The 6,486-nt window shown below is 33.0% G+C and overlaps 1 long non-coding RNA gene across 1 annotated transcript; it reads left to right on the top strand.

Moving 5' to 3' along the window:
* The first annotated feature begins 94 nt into the window (after positions 1 to 94).
* LOC134248850 (uncharacterized) lies at positions 95 to 2,859 on the top strand. The gene is made up of 3 exons (XR_009988150.1): positions 95 to 179; positions 898 to 1,011; positions 2,613 to 2,859. It is a non-coding gene; the product is annotated as an uncharacterized LOC134248850 (long non-coding RNA).
* Positions 2,860 to 6,486: the final 3,627 nt, after the last annotated feature.

Genomic DNA, 6,486 nt, shown 5'->3' with positions numbered 1-6,486 from the left:
AAGAACTACTTATGAACAGTAGTTTTAGTTGAAAAGACAGTATTAAAGCTGGCATATGTGACAGGAGATGTTTATCTTTCTGTTTTTGTTTTAGAGCCATGGCCAGCCCAGCCTCCAGGGACCAGTTCCTGAAACAGTTTGAGAACATAGTGGAGGGAATCAAACAGAACAAGGCAAAGGTCAGGGGTCAATGTGTAGTTATTCATAGAATGTAGTATTGTATAACTATCCAAAATCAAGGCAAGCAGTGTTTTTGATGGTCTCAATTTTAGTAGGAGGGCTATAATAGCAATTGTTTATGGAATATGTTTTGGTATGGAAGTACTGTAGTAAAACAATTATGTCAGGAACACTCTGCTTGTAATATTTTGAAGAAAGCAGCTTAAGTATAAAAAAAATAATATTATAAATTTTAAAAAATGACCCTTTTTTGTGCACAATGAATAATCACTTTTCAGAGGGTGGCGCTGTAGTTGTCTAGTGGTTCCATCCCTCATTATTTCAGACCAGGAAGCTTCAGACCTGCAGCTAGCATTTCTTAAGTCCATTGGTTGTCGGGAACCTGACCCTGCAAAAAACAAAGGGGTCCTTAACTGAAGTCTTTGGGCAGTCCATTGTGTAACCCTAAATGCCAAGCACTGGCAGTCCAAACCCTTCATTTTAAATACTGTATGCAGAGGAAATTTTATCCCTGTTTTATTTTCACCCATTTTATTTTGCCCCTTTGCCCTACTCACAGGTGGGCGAATTTAACACTCGGCAACATTATTTGCAAGCTTGAAAGAGGGAAAATGACACAGGCGCAAAATTAACCCTGAATACAGTGCCCACTCTTCAATTTTTTCTCTGACAGGCAGACTGATTAATAGTTCCTTGTTTTTCTTTGTTTTTGTATAGCTTGAAAAGCGTAAACAGGAAGAGAAGATGAAGAGAGACCAGTTGAATGATCAGTATTTAGACTTGGTGCAAAAACAGCGACTATACTTCAAAACAGTCAAGGACTTTAAGGAGGTACGTCTCAGTAATCAACAGTGTTTACAGTCCCAGCATGAATAATAACAATGTCAAAGTTAGATTACTTTTGGTTTTGAACAGATTTTATTGACAACTTGTCAAAGGGATTGGACACAAGTTCCTAAAACTTACCATATATACTCGCCTATAAGTCGGTCCTCCTATAAGTCGGTCATATTTTTGAAGCTTATGTTAAAAAGATTGATCTTCTAAAATACCAATCTTTTTATATCTCACCTGTAAGTCGGACATAGGGTTTTGGACCAAAGTTTAACTCCCAAAAAGCCGACTTATAGGCGAGTATATACGGTAGATAGTCCTCTCCCATGATTACAAAGCCCCAGCCATTAATTACCAAGGAATTTTCTAGGCCCTACCTTGATCACACTTGCGTGGATGATGCATCTAGGGATGTAAACTACCAGACGTGCTGCAGATGTTGCATCTGACCAACATTTTTCAGATATGTTACCCTCTCTAGGTTTTTTGGAACAGGTATATTCCGAAGTAACTATAGGCCCTATCTGGATCAAACATGCATGGATGATGCATCTAGGGATGTAAACTACCAGACTTGTTTTGGATGCTGCATCTAACCTACATTTTTGAGATGTGTTACCCTGTCTAGGTTTTTGGAGCAGGTCCATTCCCAAGGACCTATTTAAACTTCCTTACACCAAACATATGGATTATGTATATCTAAATCACACCTTCGTGGGGTCAAATTTTCGAGGTTAAGGAAAAAATATTGTTTTGGGGGATTTGATTTCGTGGTTGGAGAATGTTTAATAAGTACTGCAAATGATATTTTACATTTCGTGGTGGTCATAAATTTGTGGGTCTCTCAATACCTCAAAACCAACAAAAACTCAACCCCCACAAAAATTTGTGATTTCACAGCTGTATTTAAAGATGGACACTACCAAATTTGCTTCAGATGCTAGCGCTAACCTACAATTAGTCCTGCAAAAGACCAAGAACTTCCTCTTTTTCCGTATAGATGCTATATACCAAAACAGGTTTTAAAAAATACACTGAAAGAAAAACCTAGTGAATTTAACTAGTGTGCCTCGTAAAGTGTTGGTCGTGATTAATAAACTTTTATTTTACTGGTTAAGATAGTGAGTTGTGGAGCGGGGGTGTATAGATACTTAGATACCTAGTGAAAGTTATATCAATACTTAATTTACTAATCTTATCTAGTAAATATACCGATATCTGGTAAAACTACTTTTAAGGTAGTGATTGTATGGACAGTAAATTTACTAGTTTTCTCGTGACTTTAACTAGTTATTTTTTTACAGTGTAAGTTGAAAATGTTTACAGATATTGCATAATGCATAGCATTTAATGAAAAGAAGAAAGCACTGAGTTCTTTGAGTGACCTAAAAAATTAAAAAATTAATCAATTCGTGATGTAAAATACCAATGTATACCAAATTGTACAAATTGTATGTTAACAAGTAAAAGTGTTATTAAATATTTGTTTACTGCATTTTATTGTTTTCCTTAAGTTTTTAAATTAGAACTTTAGACCAGAAAGACTGTTATTTTTAGAGAGAATTGGTTGACTTTTAAATACCAATTTTTTTTTTCAGGAATGTCGAAAGAATGAAATGCTGCTGAGTAAATTAAGGAAGTGATAATGAGATTAGAAGAATACTACAGGATCAAAATGAACTGTTAAATGTGTTGGTCAGCTTAAAACAATTAAGATTGAATTCCAGCTATAGACTGTATAAAACTTGATATTGACTGATTATTACAATATTTATTCTTGGTGATATAAATGCTTAATGTGCAATTTTATAGAACTTCAGTAAAAGGTACTGAAACACTACAAAATGTTCTTCTTGTAATTAGGCACTAAAATCAGGGTTAGCCCCCCCCCCCCCCCCCCCCCCCGGAACCCACCCACACCCACCCACGCACACACCTCAAAAACACACCACTCTTTTCATCAAAAAGAGGACATAGAGTTTTTTTTGCATGCCCAATTTTTTTTATGTAGCTTTTCAATGTCAACAGGTCAAATAATTAATATCCCCGTCCCCTTTTCTCAGAAAAATGATTCTTGGTGCCTATTTATGCAAATATTTAATATTATATTTATCCTGATACGCTGTGATCCAAAATTCCTCGCTTCTAAAGACAAATGTAATAGAAATTTCGATTTTCTTCTTGTCTATACCATCCATGATCAGTGAAATCTGAGATATACCCGCGTAACACGTTGAAACTTCATTATACCTGTAACTGATTTAAGGAATAACCATCTTCTTATTTCTTATTTGCGACCGCTAATGCTGATACGTATTCATTGGGTGCAACGTCAAAAAGATTACCAATGTTGACATTAAAAATTATATACATTCGGCATGGACTACATGTACGAATGGACATCAGCATTCATGACATTGAAATATTTGGTATAAACTTTACCTAAGTATCTATTATAATTTTGACGAAATACCGGGAGGAAAATTGCACAATACACTAATCCGATGTAAAACAAAAATAGGTAGACAACATATTTTAAATATCCTAAAAATAAAAAAATAAAAAAAGACACAGCCCCATTAGTGTTCTTTCCACACGTTTACATTGTATATCTATCAATTCAGGAATATTACTGTATAAGCAGAAAATTTTAGCGAGGATTTAATTTTGTATTTTTCACTTAAATTTAATATCGGCAACAATTTATTCCGGTTATTATGTTCCCCAAACGAAGTTGGGGAACATATTGTTTTTACTCTGTTTCTTATTATTATTATTCTTATTATTAGGGTCTTCCGAGCTTCCTTCGGAAGACCCTACTGTTATTCTACTGTTTCTTATTATTATTTGCTTTTTTTTTCCCGCCGGATTTTTGACAGGCGATTTCTCAAAGGCCTTTCGACTGATTTTTATGAAACTTTCAGGTTAGATACCTTGTATTTACACCTATTTACATTTGCTTTCAATTTTTTGATACATGCCTTACTTTGTGAGTTATTGCCCTTTAATTGATAATTTTGATGTCTCGTGTCCACTAATAAACTCAAAAACGACTAATGATAATTACATGAAAGTTGGAGAACTTGTAGCCAATGCATTGTAGATGTGCATAACGATAAAATTATAAGCTTATTTCTTAAAGATCGGAAGCTATGTGACGGCAAATTTAAGTTATTTTTTTTCCATGAAATTTTGCTTCTTTTTGTATAATAACTTTTGAACCGATAATAATTTGATAAATATAAAAGAAAAATTGTGCATAATTACAAGAGCTTTCATATAAGATCAAGGAAAAAGGGCTGGCCCCTATAATTAGGGTTTAATAGCTTATAAACTTTTTTTTCCTGTTAGCTAAAAATATTGGTTTATTATGAAAAAGTTTGACTGAAATAATTTCGAACTGATTAAATCTTGTCGTTTGATATAAAGAGAAATAAACTTCAAGCTATATTTAATACTTTTTTATAAAACAAATATGTGAGAAACCTTACAGGAACAAGTTGTCTACTACAGTGTATAAGCCAAGCCTTTACTGGGCCTCTTGCATAGTTTTAGTTGATGCATCTGAAAGATATTGTTTTGATTCGGTGTTTCTCTGTTTTCTTTTTATTCAAATAATTAATATAATGTGATGATGTATACAGCAATAAGTAAAATCAAAATATTTCTGCATTAGTTTAGAGGAAGTCTTTTCGGGGCCTCTTGTTTGTAAACAACGCGCGGCATTGTGGGAAATGGGAAGGTACTAAAGGCCTGATATACTAAAAACCTTATTTGACCTGATTCAAAATCGTCAGTAAATATTCCAAACAAACGAATTTTTGTATAGCATTATGCATCCTAGTCATAAAGTATTTAAATAAGTCATTTGAAGTACTCAATATTGTCATTTAATCTAAAATAAAAACATCAGGTAAATATCAGGTCTTTCGTATATCCGGTTATTAGTGTTTCCCAAAAGTCGGACACATGTTTACAAACTGAAAGTTGGAAATCATGCGGTAACTGGAAAAACCCGAAACCCCCCGATTTTTGGAGAATACCCATACAGGAGGGGTGAAACCCCAATAAAGTGGTGGAAACCCCATAAAATTGAATGTAATGGGGTACTATAAGGCCTAAGGTGATGTTTAATTGAATGATATTGACATCCGTAAATTTTTATAGCCAATTTTACCTCAGAATCGACGGGTTTCTTCTTGTCTTGATATACTGCACACCACGCCCGATCTAAATTCGCGATCGCTGAAGTCGTTTCGAGTAATCCGTGGAAATAATTACTGTAACCTTGATCAATATGAATATTATATTTTGTATGAATATTATTTTTAATAAAAAATTATTTGTAAGGAAACCTTAAGAATATAAAAGAAGTATGAAATATTTATCATGTTGAAAGACATTACAGTGCATTTTTTTAAAGAGTTTAACTAGTCCATTAATCAAGAAATAAAGTCATTTTTATAAATTCCAATCATTTATGATATGTAATTAAATTAAATTAATTAATGAATGAATCTGTTAATGTAATTATTATAATGAAAGACATTACAGTGAAATTTTTAATTGAATGTTTTTTTTTATAAATTTAACTAGTCCATTAATCAAGGAATAAAGTAATTTTTCTCAATTCTAATTTTCCAGTTATTGTTTTAATGTTTTTGGTTCTGTTTTTTTTGGGGGGGAGAGTGTGTTGTTTTTGTTTTTTTTGTTTTGGTTTGTTTTTTGTTTTGTTTTGTTTTGTTTTTTATGCAAGTAATAGAAAAAAATATACTCATTGATATGAGAAAGCAACATGTATCCATTACAATGAAATTATTAGAATCCAGGTCTATGAAATAAAAAAGTCTGATAAAAAATAATAAAAATGTGCATGTTGCATATGTGAATCCTTGTACAGTTGGCATTGTAACACTATTGTGAGAATATTATTCACACCTCAGCTAGCTCTGTTGTTTTGTACTGGGATAGACAGGCACCCCTGTGTGTGTACATGCACTATATACACAGCTGTTGACACTTGGTCAACTTGATAATAAACACCTTTTGTTTAAACACCTGGGTTCCCAGCTAGTCTGACCAACCCCCCTATGGCAGGGCATGTGTATATACATTGAACCTTTGCTATTCTCAATTGTACAGTTATGCTTTACAGAATTTCATTTTAAGGACGTTAGCACACACATAAGGAAAATATGAATTTTGATAATTTTGATAATTTTGATAATTCATGACAAATTAATAAATAAAGACCTTTCAAATTAGTAATAACTGAAAATATTCATAGTTTCCTTATGTTCCCAGCTCTATGTTCTAACCTAACACAACACCAAACAATGGGATTAGTTTGAACAGAGAGGCAATGGAAATTTTTAGTCGACAGATTCAGCTTGCAATGAAATGTAAAATTACATAAAATATCTGTGCTTGCAGATGATCAAATAATTTCAGTTATCTTTCAACCAGTTCAGA

This window comes from Saccostrea cucullata, unplaced genomic scaffold (genome assembly GCF_032062105.1).
Source record: "Saccostrea cucullata isolate Sc308-1 unplaced genomic scaffold, CSIRO_AGI_Scuc_v1 ctg20199, whole genome shotgun sequence".
Lineage (NCBI taxonomy): Eukaryota > Metazoa > Mollusca > Bivalvia > Ostreida > Ostreidae > Saccostrea > Saccostrea cuccullata.
Note: the sequence above shows the minus strand (reverse complement) of the source record. Positions and strands in the feature narration are given on the sequence as shown.